This window comes from Asparagus officinalis, chromosome 8, assembly GCF_001876935.1.
Source record: "Asparagus officinalis chromosome 8, Aspof.V1, whole genome shotgun sequence".
In the NCBI taxonomy this organism is placed as follows: Eukaryota; Viridiplantae; Streptophyta; class Magnoliopsida; order Asparagales; family Asparagaceae; genus Asparagus; species Asparagus officinalis.
Window position 1 is genome coordinate 32,408,263 of NC_033801.1, and position 18,605 is coordinate 32,426,867.

Consider the following 18,605-nt stretch of genomic DNA (forward strand, 5'->3'; position numbering starts at 1 on the left):
TCTCATAGTCACTAGCCACCAAATGGTGGCTTGGCCAAGGTCGAGCCACCATTTGGTGGCTTGCATAGTTCTGAGATGAAAACACGTTTTTGACAGGATTTCTCAAGATTTAGTCATTTCAGAGCCTCCCAACTACTTTGATACTATCCCTGAACATGTTTAAGTAGTTGTTAACTGTGGATAACTGACACGGGTACATCTTCTTTTTGGAACTTAGCGATCCTTATGGGAACTTGAGAATAGATGATTCTCATAATAGCATGAGAATAGGGATGTAAAACAGTACAGTGGAACACAGGTAGAAGCGTGGAACGAGACGATGAGTAGCAGATTTGAAGAATCCAATTTTCAGCTCGTGAGTCGACTCATAACTGTTCATGAGTCGACTCATCAGGTTGAGTCGACTCATGACTGTCATGAGTCGACTCACGAAATCAAGCCATGTTAGCAAAAGTCTCTGACCAGTCAACTCATCAATTGTGAGTCGACTCATATGAGGTCATGAGTCGACTCATCTCAGTCATGAGTCAACTCATCGATAGTTTTCTGATTAGTTTGGGTTTCTGTTTGCACGAATTCCTGTTGGGGTTTGGTCTGATTATTTACCAAATTGCCATCCACGTTTGTACACCTATATAATTGGTTGTTTAGGGTTTCTAAACATCAGCTTAGATCTTAATCATCTTAATCATCTTAGATCAGAGAGAGATTCTAATCATTATATTAGGGTTTAGAGAGGATTGAGAGGTTGTTCTTGATTCTAGTGAGATTGTGAGGGAGAGATTGTAATCTTTTGTTCTTCATAATCTAGAGAAGGTATTTTCCTTTGCCATACTGAATTGTTCTTGTGTTTTAGTTGTCTTCTTCTCAACCCACCTTTTGGTAATTCCACGACCAAAGGGTGCTCGCACGGCGACTCGTATCAAGTTGGTATCAGAGCGATCAGATCCTGCGAAGGGGCATCCTATGTATGGTCCTTACACGATCGCAATACAAGAAGCTTGGTGAGATCCTTATTTCTTTGGAAGGAGCCCAGGTTTTAAGGAGAAAGAAGATGGCTGAAGGAGACAATTCAGCGAGGATTGATGCATTGGAGAAGTAGATCGAGATGATAGGTTCGACTCTCACACAACTCGTCAGTCTTATCCATGGAGGTGGCAAACAAGGTGAATCTTCTTCGAAGAAAATTGTTGAGTCTGATGTGGAGAGAGTAGATTCAGATTCCGTTGAGGAGGAGGTGACCGTTTAGGCTGCATTGCATCAAGGGGGTAAGAATTCTTATCAGAACCTGAAGATTGACTTCAAGGTGGAGATTCTTGTTTATGATGGGAGTGTTGACTTCGAGAGGCTTGATGGCTGGATCAAGCGGATGAAGACGTATTTTACTCTTTATGGCTATTCGTCAAAAGAGAAGATTGTGTTCGCAACATTGAAGCTTTCAGGGCACGTGTTGACGTGGTGGAAATCCTACTACAAGCAGAAAAAGAAGACAGTGTCGTAGAACAAGTTCAAGGAGTTACTGAGGAAGCAGTTCTACCCGGTGGGATTCCTTGAAGAGCGTTGGTACAAGTGATACGGCTTGCTCCAAATGGTCAATCAAACCATTCAAGAATATACACCACGGAGTTCCAGCAGCAGGCGATGGTCCTCAACATTATGACAGAGGAATATTCCGTGTTTATGAAGTATATGGCAGGATTGAGCGATTACATATGAAAGGAGATGAAGCTATTCACGGTGGAATCAATTGCAGAGGCGAGCGTGAAGGCTATTGCCCTCGAGGGCAAACAAAAGAAGGACAACGAGGCTAAGGGAGACTCCAAACAGACAGGAGGCGAGTCTAGTGGTTCTCAATCTAAGGAGGAGAAGAAGAAGGGTGATCCAGGGAAGGTAAGGCTGATTTGTAGTCACTGCGAGAAGATATGGCACACAGCTGATCGGTACTGGGAGAAGTATCATCATCTCAAGCCAAGAGGGTTGAAGAAAAAGGAGGAGAAAAAGGCATACATGATAGCTCAAGGTCCGAAAGAAGTCCCGGGGATGACAGAGCCCAACAGCTGTCTCAACCTTAAGGTGGGGAAGCAGACTACGAAAGAGGACGACGACCCGAAAGAGCAACTCTTTGTTCTTAAGTTGCAAGTGAAGACCAGTTTGGTTGATACCACTGTTTATTCGGACAGCGAGAAGAATTTGATATCCGAGGTATTGGTTCAGAAGCTGGGTCTAAAGATGGTCAAGCATCTGAAGCCCTATCCATTGGGGTGGATTCAGAAGGAGGAGAAACTGAGTGTAGTTGATCAATGCACTGTCAGATTTGCGCTCCACAAGTCGTATATTGATGAGGTCACGTGTGACATCATTCCGTTAGATGTTTATCAGATTATACTAGGCAATCTGTACTTATAGGATAGATATGCGATCTACGAGAGGCGGGCTCAGAAGTACACCTTCACTAAGGATGGTGAAAAGTTTATATTTCGTTCGGCATCTCTTATGAGGGAGACAAGTTTGGGGACGGTGACGCGAGCGAAGAGACTAGTGAATGCAAGCAAGAAGTTTGTCTCGCTGTGCATTAGACTTCCAGAAAAGCCATCGATAAAGGATTGCAACTTAGAGCGAACGGTGACTATGACGAGACGCGGGACGAATGAGTTGTTTCCGATCGGACGTCAAGACTGGATTCCTAGCAAGGCCAGATGGTACAGAAAAGATGGAGGAGCTCGAGATTTTCCTCAACAAAAGTTCTAATTTGAACGAGAATTCAAGTTCCTAAAGAGGGGACCCATGATACGGGTGTATCTTCTCTTAGGAACTTAGCGATCCTCATGGGAACTTGAGGATATATGATTCTCATAATAGCATGAGAATAGGGGTGTAAAATAATACAGTGGAACACAGGTAGAAGCGTGGAACGAGACGACGAGCAACAGATTCGAATAATCTAGTTTTCAGCTCGTGAGTCGACTCATAACTATTCATGAGTCGACTCATCAAGTTGAGTCGACTCATGACTGTCATGAGTCGACTCACAAAATCAAGTCCTGTTAGTAAAAGTCTCTGACCAGTCGACTCATCAGTTATGAGTCAACTCATATGAGGTCATGAGTCAACTCATCTCAGTCATGAGTCGACTCATTGACAGTTTCCTGATTCGTTTGGGTTTCTGTTTGCACGAATTCCTGTTGGGATTTGGTCTAGTTATTTACCAAATTGCCATCCATGTTTATACGCCTATATAAAGGGTTGTTTAGGGTTTCTAAACATCAGCTTAGATCTTAATCATCTTAATCATCTTAGATCAGAGAGAGATTCTAATCATTGTATTAGGGTTTAGAGAGGATTAAGAGGTTGTTCTCGATTCTAGTGAGATTGTGAGGGAGAGATTGTAATCTTTTGTTCTTCATAATCTAGAGAATGTATTTTCCTTCGCCATACTGAATTGTTCTTGTGTTTTAGTTGTCTTCTTCTCAACTCACCTTTTGGTAATTCCGCGACCAAAGGGTGCTCGCACGACGACTCGTATCAATTACATCAAATCATTAGTTTTTATCCTAAAATGCTGCAACCGAAGCCTATAAATACAATCATAAGGCCTTCATTTGCAAGGATTTGGAATCAGAGGGCGATGTGTTGTCAAACTGAAGAGTGGATCATGAATTTCAGAGGAGGACTAGCAGATCTTGGCGAACTTCAGCATAAAGAGGAAGCTTTCAAAGGATCTGAGGCATGTTCCCCCTTTCCTCCTGATCAAACTTTGTTTTGATCTCGAGAAGAGTCGTAATTTTTCTTGGTCAAGATTATCACTTTTACGATTACTTCCCTTGTGAAGTAAAAGCGTTAATTAACTTTTTTGTCAACCGGATCTGATCTGTGACGGTCCACGGACTAACACGTCCCCGGCACAGGCAAATATCCCACGTGAAGTAGCAGGTGATAAACGTCTGTTGCATGTGTTTTATGGAGATTGTATTTGTTTATTTTATCATTGTGTAAGAAGATCTTATAAAAAGATCGACTTTTCTCTTTTATTGAATTTGTAATCGATAAATAATTATAATAGATTCAATGACAATGAAGAAATTAATTTTCATCACAAACAATATCATTATCAATGACTGAAGCAGAATATATTACTGTTAGTCTTGCATGTGCTCAAGTTTTATGCATGAAACAAACATTATTTAATTATGATATAGTTTGTCCCACATCATCCATAACGTGTGACAATATTAGTGCCATTAATTTATTTAAAAATCCTATTCAACATTCATGTACAAAACATATTGACATAAGATATCATTTTTTACGTGATCATGAACTTAAAGGTGATATTTATTTAGATTTTATTTCAACTGATAAACAAATGGCTGATATATTAACAAAACCATTAAAATAAGAAATATATGTTAATATAAGAAGAGAATTAGGTATATGTTCTTTGGAAGATTTAAACTAAGTTTTAAAATCAATACATATGCATTTTCAGCCTTAATAGTCGACTATTCCTGTTAGTAGTCAACTATATGCACAGACATTGCTTATATTAAATTCTGTTAATTTCTTAGTAATAGACTAATAATAAAAATAGTCGACTAATAAGAACTGAAAACAGAAAAATTGTTTTCTGTCATTACAGTATAGTCGACTAATCTCACTAGTAGTCAACTACAAAACCTGCAGAATCTTATATACATTTTTTGGTTATTGGATTCTTTACCCATTTAACCCAATACCCAATATTCGTTAATCTTAAGCTAATTAGATCACAACCACTCATTTTTTACTTGATGTATCCTAGCCTTACATAAATATTAACTTAGATCAAATCTGAACCTTTAATGTGAATTTTTGATCAAATCATAGCCCTTCATTTATAACTAAAAGAAAACTCCCCTAAATCAACAACTACCCACTTCATCCTCTACTAAAAATCGACAACAACCCTTCCCCACTTCAGACCACCATCATCCTTAGTTAGGCCTTCATCAATTTCTCAAATTTTCCCAAAATTTCTGTCAAAAATCAGTTAAATCTGAGTTCTTAAGTTCTTAGTAGTCGACTACAACTAGTATTAGGCGACTACTAACATCTCTTAGTGCTTCTATAGTTTGGTAAGCTCTCTTCCTTGATCTTTTTTAATTTGAAATTTGCTCAATGTCTAGATCAAAGAGACCTAGGTCAGGACCTTTAGGACCTACAAATATTGTTGAGGATTACACTATTTTTTTGAAAGATCCTTCCTTGATTTAACATTTCAAATCTTTCTCAAATTTAGAAAACCTACCTGGTAGATTTATGAAGTTTGATGAATTTATAACTCATAATTTTAGTTCTTACTTTGAAAATGTTAGACTTCTTGAGTTATTTTCATCAAAAAATAAAAAGCCTTATTATCCACTGTTAGTTCAATTGTTTTATATCAATCTTACTCGTCTTGAAACAATTGACAAAACTAAAAAGATTAACACTCTTGTTAAGGGTATTGAGATAAATTTGACTTTTAGAACCATAGGAAAAATATTCAATATCTCATATCAAGGTGTTCCTCTTCATAGTATCAAAATTAGAGATGAAAATATACTTCAAAATCTAATTTTTCTTCTGGGTCATAGTTTACCACTGAATCATTCAAATAAATTAAGACCAATTCTTCGTTTTATTGCTAGAATCTTAGCATACAATATGTTTCCTAAAACAAGGAGTTTCCATTTCATTTAACTGGACTTAGCTAAAGCCCTATATGCTATAATGGCAAATATTCAACTTAATTAGGCTGAATTCTATTTTGATTATCTTGTAGTCATTCCTAGAGGGTTTCTTTCATTTGGAGCATTTCTAACAAAGATTTTTAAAAAAATTCATGTTGATCTTGATACTGAAAATTCAATGGTTTGTACTATTGAATTCTTTGATTCCAATGCCCTAACTAGGATGAAATTAACTAATTTTGAACTACATGAACAAAATCCACAAGATGAACCACCCACTACACAAGAACCTTTGCCCCAAGACATTCCTCAAGCCTCACATAAAGATGGACCATCAACTAGCCACTTTTCCCCACCAATGAATGAACCCTCTTGCTTTTCTGACGCACAATACAACACTTTATCCGTAAGAATACTTGATATTGAATCTGGACAAAAAATATTGTATAACCAAAATGTACTTGTCCTGAAGAATCAAGAGGCATTAACAAACAAGTTTGATAACCTAAAGATGAAGTTTGACACAATGAGCATGAAGATTAACACATAGGATATGAAGCTCAGTGCCTATTTCCAAGGAAATCAACCTCACCAGGACCATCCGATTAGAAGACCATGCATGATTTATTTAGAACAATTTCAGTTTGTGTTGAAAAAAACATTTAAGTATTTCATATGTTTGTTTGTCTAAATTATGTCAAAAACTATGTGTTGATGTTTGTTTAAGACTTATGTATGTTTCTACTATGTTTCTGTTTACATATTTAAAAACTATGTATGCATGTATGTTTCTTATTATTATGGTTGTTTTGTTTATATCCTATAGTTTGTTCATGAGCTACTTATCTTAAAAACAGATTGTGAAGATGGATATAGTTAAAATTTTGGTATTTATGGTCAGTCTTTGCCTATCCATATGGATGGGTGAAGTAAAGGACTATGTTCACAATCTGGAAGATCTTTTTGAAGTATTGGCTCATGAAGAGGATATTATGACATACTTAGAATAGATGTTTATTTCTTTTGTTAATGACAAAGGGGGAGAATGGTATCAGAATTATGCTATATAGACTCAAAAATATGAATTGTAGACTCTAATATGCTTTTATGCAGGGGGTGTAAGTATATTTGTTCATAAATGTTTAATTCTTTCAGAATATACTTACATATGCATAAATTGTTTGTCATCATCAAAAAGGGGAAGAATATTGGATATCATGTCCCCATAATATAATTTGATGATAACAATTTATTCATAATATGAATTACTATGTGTATTATTGTGCACTAACATTTCAATGCAGCTATCAATATCAACAAGTGTAAGATGAGTTCAAGGCATCATGAAGTAAAGAAGATGAAGAGCTTATATATCAATGTAATTTTTATATTTTCTTTACTTAGAAAATTTGTACAAGCCTTGATCACTGACACATACACACACATAGAGATTAGAACACACTAACACAGGTTTAGTGTGTTGGTTAACAATAAAAATCCTCTATGTTAACCATTAGAGTATTTAGTTAATCAATGAGTCTAAAAATATTTCATTCATAACTTTTTTACCCTTTAGTAGTCGACTAATTAGATTAGTAGTCGACTACTGAAGTCTTAGATCAAAATATAAGTTTCTGAAATATTACAGAGTAGTTGACTACAACTGATTGTAGTCGACTAATAAAGACTTAGATAGAAATTTAGATTCTGTAAAAATGTAGAGTAGTCGACTACTGGGCATTATAGTCGACTACTAAGATCTAATTTAGAATTCCAGATTATCTGCTTTTATAGAGTAATCGACTACTAAGAATTATAGTCGACTACTAAGCTTTAAATTTGAATTCCAGACTTTATGTATCTACAGAATAGTCGACTAATGATTATAGTAGTCGACTACTAAGAAAAATCCTAAAATTACAGAAGTTGTTTGAAGTCAGAGTAGTCGACTACAACAACTACTAGTCGACTAATAAGATAGTTTACTAACATTTTAGATTTTGAATAAGTGACTGTTTATAGCCGTTTTGTGTATGTTTTTTTTAAACTTGTCTTTTCAAGGGCTATAAATAGTTTTATAGCCGTTTTGTGTATGTTTTTTTTTAACTTGTCTTTTCAAGGGCTATAAATAGTTTACAAGTTCAAAAATTTGGATCATTGATTCCTATATATAAGATTTAAGTTTTGGGCGTTCTCAAGAGTTAAAATTTCCAGATTTTCACTAAGTGTTGAGAAAAAGTATTCTCTGAGTTAGCCTTTGATCATCATTCAATATACATTCATGTTAGGCAATTTTCAAAGATTCAAAATATTCCTAAGCCACTGCTACACATCATAATACACTCAAGGCTTATAGGAATTGAGTTGTTACAAGGCAAGTGTTCTCACCGGTGTGAGAGGTGTAATCTCTTGGTAGAGAGATTGTGTGCAATTTGCAGGGACTTATAAATTGGTCAGGTTTGCTGTTTGGTTTTGTAAGTTTTTTAAAATCATAGTGGAACTCTCAAGCGGGATTTTCTTGGGAACTGGATGTACATTGGGGAAGTGGAACTAGTATAAAATACTGTGTTTGTGATTGTGATTCTCTGTGATTTTGCTATCTTCTTTGTAATTTATAATCTATTTTGCATAATTTTTAAAATGAACACTATTCACCCCCTCCCCCCCCTAGTGACAACAGATGCAACAAGCATCTATGGAAAGAACCGAAGACAACCATAGTCTAGTAGGCTTAACTCAGCAATATAGTGAGCCCGAATGTTCATTTCTTTGATCTAGATGCGGAAAAGAATAATATAATTTTAATGTTAGCATAAGTCAAGATGAGTTCAAACTGTGTTCTTGATGAAGATATTAGAATATCTTACTGTTCTATCTCCCTCAACAGCGGCAAGATACCTCCTACAAAGAAATAAGAAACTATCAAGATTAGTATGGAATATAAACTCATCAAAGAATCAAGAACTTGTCAACAACAATTGTGCAAAAATAAAAAAGGTGGTGGGTCCCCAAATTAAATGCACCAAAAGAAAAACTGCACCGAAAGAAGAAAAAATATTATAATATTAGGAATACTATTTTTTAGCTGCCTATAACTAGGCCCAAAACTCTTCTAAAAAATCAATCCTAAAAACATCAACTCCACATATAGAAGAATAAGAAAAAATAAAAAGTGTTTCTCCTTGTAAATGGAGATTGTAACTCCAAAGTTTTTCCTCATAGTGGATTTTTCTATTTTTACCCATGGTTTCCACAACAAATTCATTTAGGAGATTTTTCACATAAATCTGTGTGTTCATTTTTTACTTCTGCTCTACTATTTGCTGAGACTCTACTCTATTAGGTCCCGGATTAATCCTTACAAGTGGTATCAGAGCCTATCTTAGGGTGTGTATATCTACTTATCGTATGATCTGTGGCTACCACTAAAAATGGATCCTCCACATAAGAAAATAAGTTAGATTATTATTTACCTTTTTGAAAGCACTAGACACTATTCACGAGTACAGTACTATTCACAACTACGATTAGTATTCAAGAGTATGGATACTGTTAACAAATATGGTTACTATTGACGTGAAATAGTAGAAGTTTTGTTTGTGATGGAAGCAATGACGGTGAAGTTCGAGAATAAGAAATTCAACAGGAGTAATTTCTCACTTTAAAAGTTGAAGATAAAGGCTATCTTGAGAAAAAATAATTATCTAACAGCCATCGGTGTAAGACCGGACGTCATCACAGATGATAAGAAGTAAAATGAGATGAACGACAATGATATTACAATCTTCATTTGGCATTAGTAGACAAGGTGCTGTCAAACATAGAAGAAAAAGAAGACAACAAAAGAGATTTGGAATACTTTAACAAAGCTATAAGAGGTTAAATCCCTGCACAACAAAATCTTCATAAAAAAAGATTTACACTCCGAGAATGGCAGAATCTACATCGATGACCGACCACATCAACACTCTAAATACACTGTTCCCCAATTCACAACGTTGGGGCATGCAATCGGTGTGAATAAACATGCAGAACTTTTATTTCAGAGTCTACCCGACTCCTATGATTAGCTAATCATCAACCTAACAAACAACGTCCTTACAGACAATCTAGTCAGCTGCAAATCTATATATGCTCAAGGGAGAAACCCTGCAAGAAGTTGATTCATGTGTGGCGTCAACTAGTAATAGAGAAGAACAAACAATGATGTGACATCGTAAACTAGGCCACATGTCAGAACGATACTTAAAGATTCTCTCCGATCAGAAGTTGCTTCCTAGGCTCTGTAGGTAATAAAAATTGCCTTTAATCCCTATCAGAGAAGTTCAGAACAAAACTGCTAAAACCTCGCCCGAAATAGCAGAAAAAGGAAAAAACACAAATATCTCTCAAACCGTAAGGAATTTGGCAAAATAAAAGAAGCAAACCGAACCCTTCGGGTTGGTTTCGTCGGCTCCGTCTCGTCGATATAGTCGATTTTCATATATAATTCGTCCAATTCCGACTTACGGTTTGAAAGTTACGACCTGTTATTCGATGCATGTTCTGAAGCTCGCCTATAAATGCTGAGACTCGCCTGTAAAGGCTGAAGCTTGCCTATAAGGAGGTCCGTCTGCAGGGCTAGAACTCGCGTAACAGCTCGCCTATATAGCTCAGCCTGCCTGACAACATTGAAGCCCTTCTTCTAGCGCAACTCGCCTACATAGCTCAGCTCGCCTACAGACCCAAGTCCGCCTACAGTTCGCCTACGCGAGCAAACTCGCCTGCAGACCCAAGTCCGCCTGCAGACTCAGGTCGCCTGTAGACCCAAGCCCGCCTACAGTTCGCCTACACGAGCAAACTCACCTGCAGACCCAAGTCCGCCTGTAGTTCGCCTACGTGAGCAAACTCGCCTGCAGACCCAAGCCTGCCTACAGACCCAATCTCGCCTGCAGACCTAAGTCCGCCTGCAGACTCGCTAGCTCGCTGTCAACTGCCTACTTGGAGTATGGGAACAGTCCTATCAGTGGTCATATCCCACGTTTCAAGGGAGAAAGCATGGCATTCCTCACCTGGGTAATAGGTACAGCCAGGGACGGCTACAAGAATAGGGCGGCTGGCTCCCTCACCCCTACTAGTGGTCAAATCCCACAAATCAAGGGATGGCCCATGCCATCCCTTTCATATTTAAAGCCATCTTCAGCCAACATGAAGGGGGGATTGGCTGCTGCTTACTCGGCTAGCTAATCTTCCAAAGGTTGAACCTTGGCTTTTGCTAAAGGCTCACTCATTTGAAGAGACTTGTCGAAACTCTCCGACTTGAGGCTCTCGGGTAGACTCGAACCTACTTACATCGGACCTTCTACTGAGAACTGAAGCTCCAGCAGCAACTTCGATCGGATCGTCCAGGGGAAGCAAACTCGTCACGAGCACCGAGGGAGGCGTCCTATCACTACCGAAAGTCCCCACATTAAACAAGGAGGGCATTCCCTCCGCTTCTGTTGTAATTTCGATTCATTAGTTTGTAATAAGCTGTTCTTATAAATACAAACGAAATCCCTGTTTCGGGAGATCAAAATTTACACCTACAGAAGATGGCGACCACAGTGGGAGGATCCGTTCATTCAGATGAATTGGTGGTGGCGGAGTTTGACGAAGTTACTGCAGGGACAACTGTTGAGTCCCTCATGATCAAATTCGAGGAGTACTTACAATCATCCTCCTCTCGCGGTGATACGTCTCGCAAGTACTGTAGAGTCGCGCGTATGGCCCAGCCCCAAGTGGCCGAGGCAACCAAGTCTGAAAGATCTACCCGAGCTGAGGCATGGGGTTCTTTCCCCCCTGAACCACTTGAGGCCGAGCCAAAAGCCAGGAATGCAAGTCTAAGGGCTGCTGAATGGGTCGTTGAATGATCCTCGCAGGCCTCTGTGTAAGAGGAAACAACTGTTCATATCGACACAGACCACGCCTTCACCATCGACATGAATGCTCCTCATTCAAAAAGATCCAAACAGTGATGAAGAAAAGCACTCGCCCGTTTGGAGGCGCAATCCCTCATTTCCTATGACGGCCTGAATTACTATTCAGGCCTAAGAAGAGCCAAACAAGTGAGCCAGGTTCCCAATTATGGCGAATCGCTCAAATCAGGTGAGCCTAATTTGAGCCAGGTTCCCAGTTTTAACGAACCGCTCAAATCGGGCGAGCCTAGCAGTTTAGGCGAGCCCAACCTCTTGAGCCAGGTTCCCAGTTATGGCGAACCGCTCAAATCAGGTGAGCCTAATGGTTTAGGCGAGCCCCACTCTATGAGCAAGGAGCTCAATTTTGGAGAACCAAGAGCATCTGGCGAACTCTGCAGTTAAAGAGGACTTCACCAAGCTCGCCTGACGGACCAAGTCCGCCAGAAAGGCAAAGCAACAGCTCGCCAGACAGGCGCACTATACCAATATCGCCTGACGGGCAAGCCTCGCCAGCCTGAACCTCGCTAACACACTCGCGCCCAAACGGGGGTGACCACTCCATTCACTAACACGTGCATGACATCTGTCTCTGACGACGACGACGACGATTGCTTGGTAGTGGCAACGTCGCAGGCTTCAAGCTCAGTTCAGGGCGAGCACACAAATGTGCACATGACTGACATCCCTAATGAGATATCCAGGAGATTCGATGAGCAACAAGCAACCATCAACTCCTTGAAGGAGATGTTGGAGCAGCTTCTGAGCGAGAAGAAGAAGAAGAAAAGAGTTAGGACTTCGCAGGCTTCGCGTAAATCCTCGAAGCACAGAGAGCGGGTGCCTACTCCTTCCCACTCCTCATCCGAGTCATCTAGAGGAGCGTCATCTTCGGATCATAATCCTAGGGACAAAAGGCTCGATGAGTTCCAAAGTCAACTCGACGCCTTGAAGCTCCAAAAGCACATGAACAAGCTGGGAGTTGTCAGACCGTATCCAATTGAATGGGATACAGTCTCCTACCCAGCGGAGTTCGAGCCATTGGACCTCCTACAGTTCAATAGTAAGGGTTCTCCTACCCAGCACGTTTACTACTTCCAGGCGCAAACTGGACACATAGTAGGAAACGATCCCATTATGACTCGACTGTTCATTGGTACCCTCAAGGGGGTCATTTTTGAATGGTTTCGCAGATTGGAGCCTGGGTCCATCACCTGCTGGAAGGACATGGAAAGGCTCTTCATGGCCAGATTCTTCGACGATGACACAGAAGTATCTATGTCCACCCTGTTAGCTGTGAAGCAGAGGAAGACAGAGTCTGTGAACAACTTTGTCAAGAGATTCAGAAACCGATCGATGCATTCCCGCGAATGGGTTTCCGAGGCCACTCTCATCCAGATGTGCCGGAACAATCTCTCCATCGATGTTCTGTCCAATATGGGCGCTATTGAAGCTCGCTCATGGAAAGACTTACTCCGCTAAGGAGAATGAGTCGAGAGCATGCTCAAGCGTATAGGTGATGAAGAGCCGCATGGGTTTCGAGGAGATGATGACCAAGATGCCTTGGTGGTGGAGACCACTTCCTCATATCCTACAATTTTCCCCATCGATCCTCTTCAATAGGACGACGGGCCCACTTAAAGCTATCATGTTAACAATCATCTCTGATAGTCTCCTCTAAATTTTCCCCGTTGATCCTCTTCAATAGGACGATGGGACGAACTCCCAATGTTATGTTAACCCTCACCTCTGACGAAATCAACTTACCAATCCTCTTCAATAGGATAGTAAGTCCTTAAAGTCGCTCCGATCATGATAATTCCTATCACGTTAACGATTACCTCTGATAGCCGAAACTGTCATTCCTGTAATTGGCATTGTCTGATCAGTCGTCACACTCATACGTCCCTGAATGACCTGATCCATTCCGAGTGTTCTGATATTTCCTTAGAACAATCGATGGATAGTAGCCTACCATGCGATGGCTCCTATAGCAATCAATCGTCACACTCATACGTCCCTGAACGATTTGATTCCCCCAGCACCGTCTTTCCTGTAAAAGGCGTTGTTGTTTGATAGTGGCCTACCATGTGATGTGCCGCTATATCAGGGTTCGTCTTTGCCCCAAGAAAAGACAAATCAGGGTTCATTTTAGCCCCAAGAGAAGACGAGATTCTCCTCACGACTCCAACAGGTATACGAGTATAAACTATTTCCCAAACCTCCAACTGGTGTATGAGGCTAAACTGTTCCCTACCTTTGACGGAAAGTTCCTAGAGAAAACTCCTAAGGATAACCCGGCATACTCCCACTGGTGCATGAGTCTAAACTGCCCATTATACTCCCACTGGTGCATGAGTCTAAACTGTCCCTTACACTCCCACTAGTGCATGAGTCTAAACTACCCCTTATACTCCCACTGGTACATGAGTCTAAACTGCCCCTTACACTCCCACTGGTGCATGAGTCTAAACTTCCCCTTACACTCCCACTGGTGCATGAGTCTAAACTGCCCCTTACACTCTCACTGGTGCATGAGTCTAAACTGCCCCTTACACTCCCACTGGTGCAAGAGTCTAAACTGTCCCTTTCCTCTAACTGGTGCATGAGACTAAACTGTTCCTATCCTCCGACTAGTATATGAGGTTAAACTGCTCCCTACTCTCTATATCCAAACACCTCAAATGGCTAAGGATAGAGGAGAAATTTTTAGCATAAAGCCTAAGAGTAACTCCTCGATAACTTACCATGCTAAGGGCAAGAGCATGGCTAGTCCAACTCAAACGGCAGTTGGTAAAGACAAATCAAGTCCGTTGATAGCTGAGGGTTTGCTCAAAATCCTAGAAGGTGATCATCAGCCGCGAGTGAAGAGGTCAACTTCACCGAGCTCGTTGGAAGGCTCCTCACTCCATCTGAGCATGGACCACTTTACAGGTCTTCATATCCAAAGTGTTTCAGACCCCATGCGGCCCGATTCAGGTCTGAAAACATTAGAGGAGGTTTTGTAGGTAATAAAAATTGCCTTTAATCCCTATCAGAGAAGTTCAGAACAAAACTGCTAAAACCTCGCCCGAAATTGCAGAAAAAGGAAAAAACACAGATATCTCTCAAACCGTAAGGAATTTGGCAAAATAGAAGAAGCAAACCGAACCCTTCGGGTTGGTTTCGTCGGCTCCGTCTCGTCGATATAGTCGATTTTCATATATAATTCCGACTTACGGTTTGAAAGTTACGACCTGTTATTCGATGCATGTTCTGAAGCTCGCCTATAAATGCTGAGACTCGCCTGTAAAGGCTGAAGCTCGCCTATAAGGAGGTCCGTCTACAGGGCTAGAGCTCGCGTAACAGCTCGCCTATATAGCTCAGCCTGCCTGACAACATTGAAGCCCTTCTTCTAGCGCAACTCGCCTACATAGCTCAGCTCGCCTACAGACCCAAGTCCGCCTATAGTTCGCCTACGCGAGCAAACTCGCCTACAGACCCAAGTCCGCCTACAGACTCAGGTCGCCTGCAGACCCAAGCCCGCCTACAGTTCGCCTACACGAGCAAACTCGCCTGCAGACCCAAGTCCGCCTGTAGTTCGCCTACGCGGGCAAACTCGCCTGCAGACCAAAGCCTGCCTGCAGACCCAATCTCGCCTGCAGACCTAAGTCTGCCTGCAGACTCGCTAGCTCGCTGTCAACTGCCCACTTGGAGTATGGGAACAGTCCTATCAGTGGTCATATCCCACGTTTCAAGGGAGAAAGCATGGCATTCCTCACCTGGGTAATAGGTACAGCCAGGGACGGCTACAAGAATAGGGCGGCTGGCTCCCTCACCCCTACTAGTAGTCAAATCCCACAAATCAAGGGATGGCCCATGCCATCCCTTGCATATTTAAAGCCATCTTCAGCCAACATGAAGGGGGGATTGGCTGCTGCTTACTCGGCTGGCTAATCTTCCAAAGGTTGAACCTTGGCTTTTGCTAAAGGCTCCCTCATTTGAAGAGACTTGTCGAAACTCTCCGACTTGAGGCTCTCGGGTAGACTCAAACCCACTTAAATCGGACCTTCTACTGAAAACTGAAGCTCCAGCAGCATCTTCGATCGGATCGTCCAAGGGAAGCAAACTCGGCACGAGCACCGAGGGAGGCATCCTATCGCTACCGAAAGTCCCCACGTTAAACAAGGAGGGCATTCCCTCTGCTTCTGTTGTAATTTCGATTCATTAGTTTGTAATAAGCTGTTCTTATAAATACAAACGAAATCCCTGTTTCGGGAGATCAAAATTTACACCTACAGGCTCAAATCGGTAGTTCTTCCCTTCGCGAGCATTGTGTTACAAGTAAGTAGCATCAGATGAAGTTTAACACATCGAGTTCTAAAAGGAAAGCTATTCTAAAACTAGTTCATTCTGATGTATGGCAAGCACCAACTAAATCCATGGGAGAAGCAAAGTACTTTGTGTCCTTTATTAATGATTATTCTAGGAGATATTGAGTGTACCCTATCAAGAAGAAGGCAAATGTGTTCTTAGTCTTTAAAGCTTACAAAGCGCGAGTCGAGCTTGAATTTGAAAAGAAGATCAAGTGCTTGATGTCAGACAATGGAGGAGAATACACAGGTGAATTCTTACATTCTGCAAGCAAGAAGACATCAAAAGATAATTCAATACTGAATACACTCCTCAACAAAATAGAGTAGCGGAACAGATGAACAGAACTCTGTTGGAAAGAACAAGAGCAATGTTGACAACTGTAAATTTGAATAAAGTCTTTTGGGTGGAAGTAGTAAAAACCGTCTATTATGTGGTGAATCGATCTCTATCAATCGTAATACAGTTAAAAACGCCGATGAAAATGTGGACTTGCAAGCCAGCTGATTATTTCAACCTCCATATATTTGGAAGTACAGTGTACATAATGTACAATGCCTAAAAAATTACAAAGCTAGATTCAAAATTCAGAAAATGCATATTCTTAGAGTATGCTAACAGAGTAAAGGGGTATCGCTTGTGAGATCCCACTACCCGCAAGGTTATCGTCAGCAGAGATGTTATCTTTATAGAAAACCAACTACAAAGTAAAGAGAAAGAAAGTTGTTCAAGGAAGAACTCAGAGACTATATGTTGGGCCCTTTTGTTTTGATGATGATTTACAAACAATTTACTTCTAATGTTGTTTGTCTAGTGTTTGTATTTTGTATTTATTCTAGGCAAACAATAAGTTGGAGGATGGATGGAATCGAGCATTCACGGTCATATCCAATGAATGTTGGCGAAAATGGTGGAGTGAAGCCATGTAATTCAAGTTGAAGATCCAAGTTCAAGCTTCATCTATAAGTTTACCAAGTCGAGCTCATTGAAGACCTTCATCATGCTTGGATAATTTAATTTAGGTTTTATATTATGTGTGTTAAGTACTTTAAGCTCAATCATACACACACATACACGTTTTGGTTTATATATATATATATATATATATATATATATATATATGTTTTGGTTTTATAGTTTTCAAGTTTAAATATAAAACAAATGAGTATAATTGGTAAATAAATATTTGTTTTATGTTTATATGCCTACATATGATTTCATCAATATCAAATTCATTTAATTCAATAAAATCATGTTTTATTGCATAATATGTATATTTTGAGAAAATATTGTATTCATTATTTATGGACTTCATAACAAATAATTTACATCTTTCTTTAAGTCTATAAAACCAGTTCATAAAGTTTCAAAAGTTTGTTTAAATCAATATGTCAAAAACATGTATGTTTAGTTTGATGTTTTTGAACATATTTGAAAAATGAAGAGTTTTCACATTTGGGAGATAATTTTTGAAAACCAGTTTTTGTAATATGTGTATTATCATGTCTACAATCATTTTTTAAAGTTTTTCATTTTTTAGAATTTGTTTGTAATTTTTAAAAGCAGTTTAAAATTTAGATTTCTGCTTTAAATAGGCTGTATACTTGTTATCAAACGACTGGTCAGTCGACTGATATAATCAGTCGACTGATGAAAGTGCCTGCAGTTGTCAAAAATTTATGTTTTGTTTTGGTCTATGGTCCATCAGTCGACTGATAAAGGTCATCAGTCGACTGATGAGCTGGAAAATATCTCTAACGGTCAGCTTATCAGTCGCCTGATGAAAGCCGTCAGTCGCCTGATGAAAGCCGTCAGTCGACTAATACTGTAACGGCTAGTTTTTTCTAGCATGTTCTAGTTTTGAACTTTTGGTCTTTTTGCTGGGTTTTGTTGTTTTCTCTTGGTTTTGGGGTTCCTATAAATACTCCCACATATTCTCAGTTCTATTAACTAAAGAGAATTGTTTAAAACAAGTTTAAAGGGTGTTTAAGTTTGTTTTAGTGTTTGTTTCAAGTTTGGTTTTGTGAAGCAATTTTCACAAGATCTAGAGGAGATCACCATTTGTGTTTGAGCTTCAACTCTTCTCTCTCTCCCTCTTGTTATCTATAGAGAAGTTTTCCTAAACTCAATCTAGCTTTACATTTATATTGTTTGATTATCATTTTATTAAACTAGTATTTATTTGAGTTTTGTTTGTTTTATTTAATCTCTTTGTTACACACATCCACATTGAGCTTTTAGTATTTTCATACATAGTTTATTTGGGGTTGTGAGATTGTAACTTAGAGTTGGGCTTAATTGAGTTCTCACCTTGTTTAGAGAACAACCATTGTATTGAGAGCTATTATTGTGAGGTTCACTTTGTATTACACTAGTACACCAAGAGGAGTGTGTGGTGAGAGACGGGGTCGTCCCAAGAGGAGTGGGGTATATGGTAATGCCTAGAGAGTAGTTGTAATTCCTAACACTTGACGGAGACACGGGCTAGAGACCAACACTTGAGGTGGTAGTTAGTGTGTTTACATTGTGAGTGTTGTAAAGTTTTCGGTGAGCTAGAAAACCAAGTGTGAGGTGTAAACGTTGTTCGAGTAAGCGTAGAAAACTCGGTTGTGAT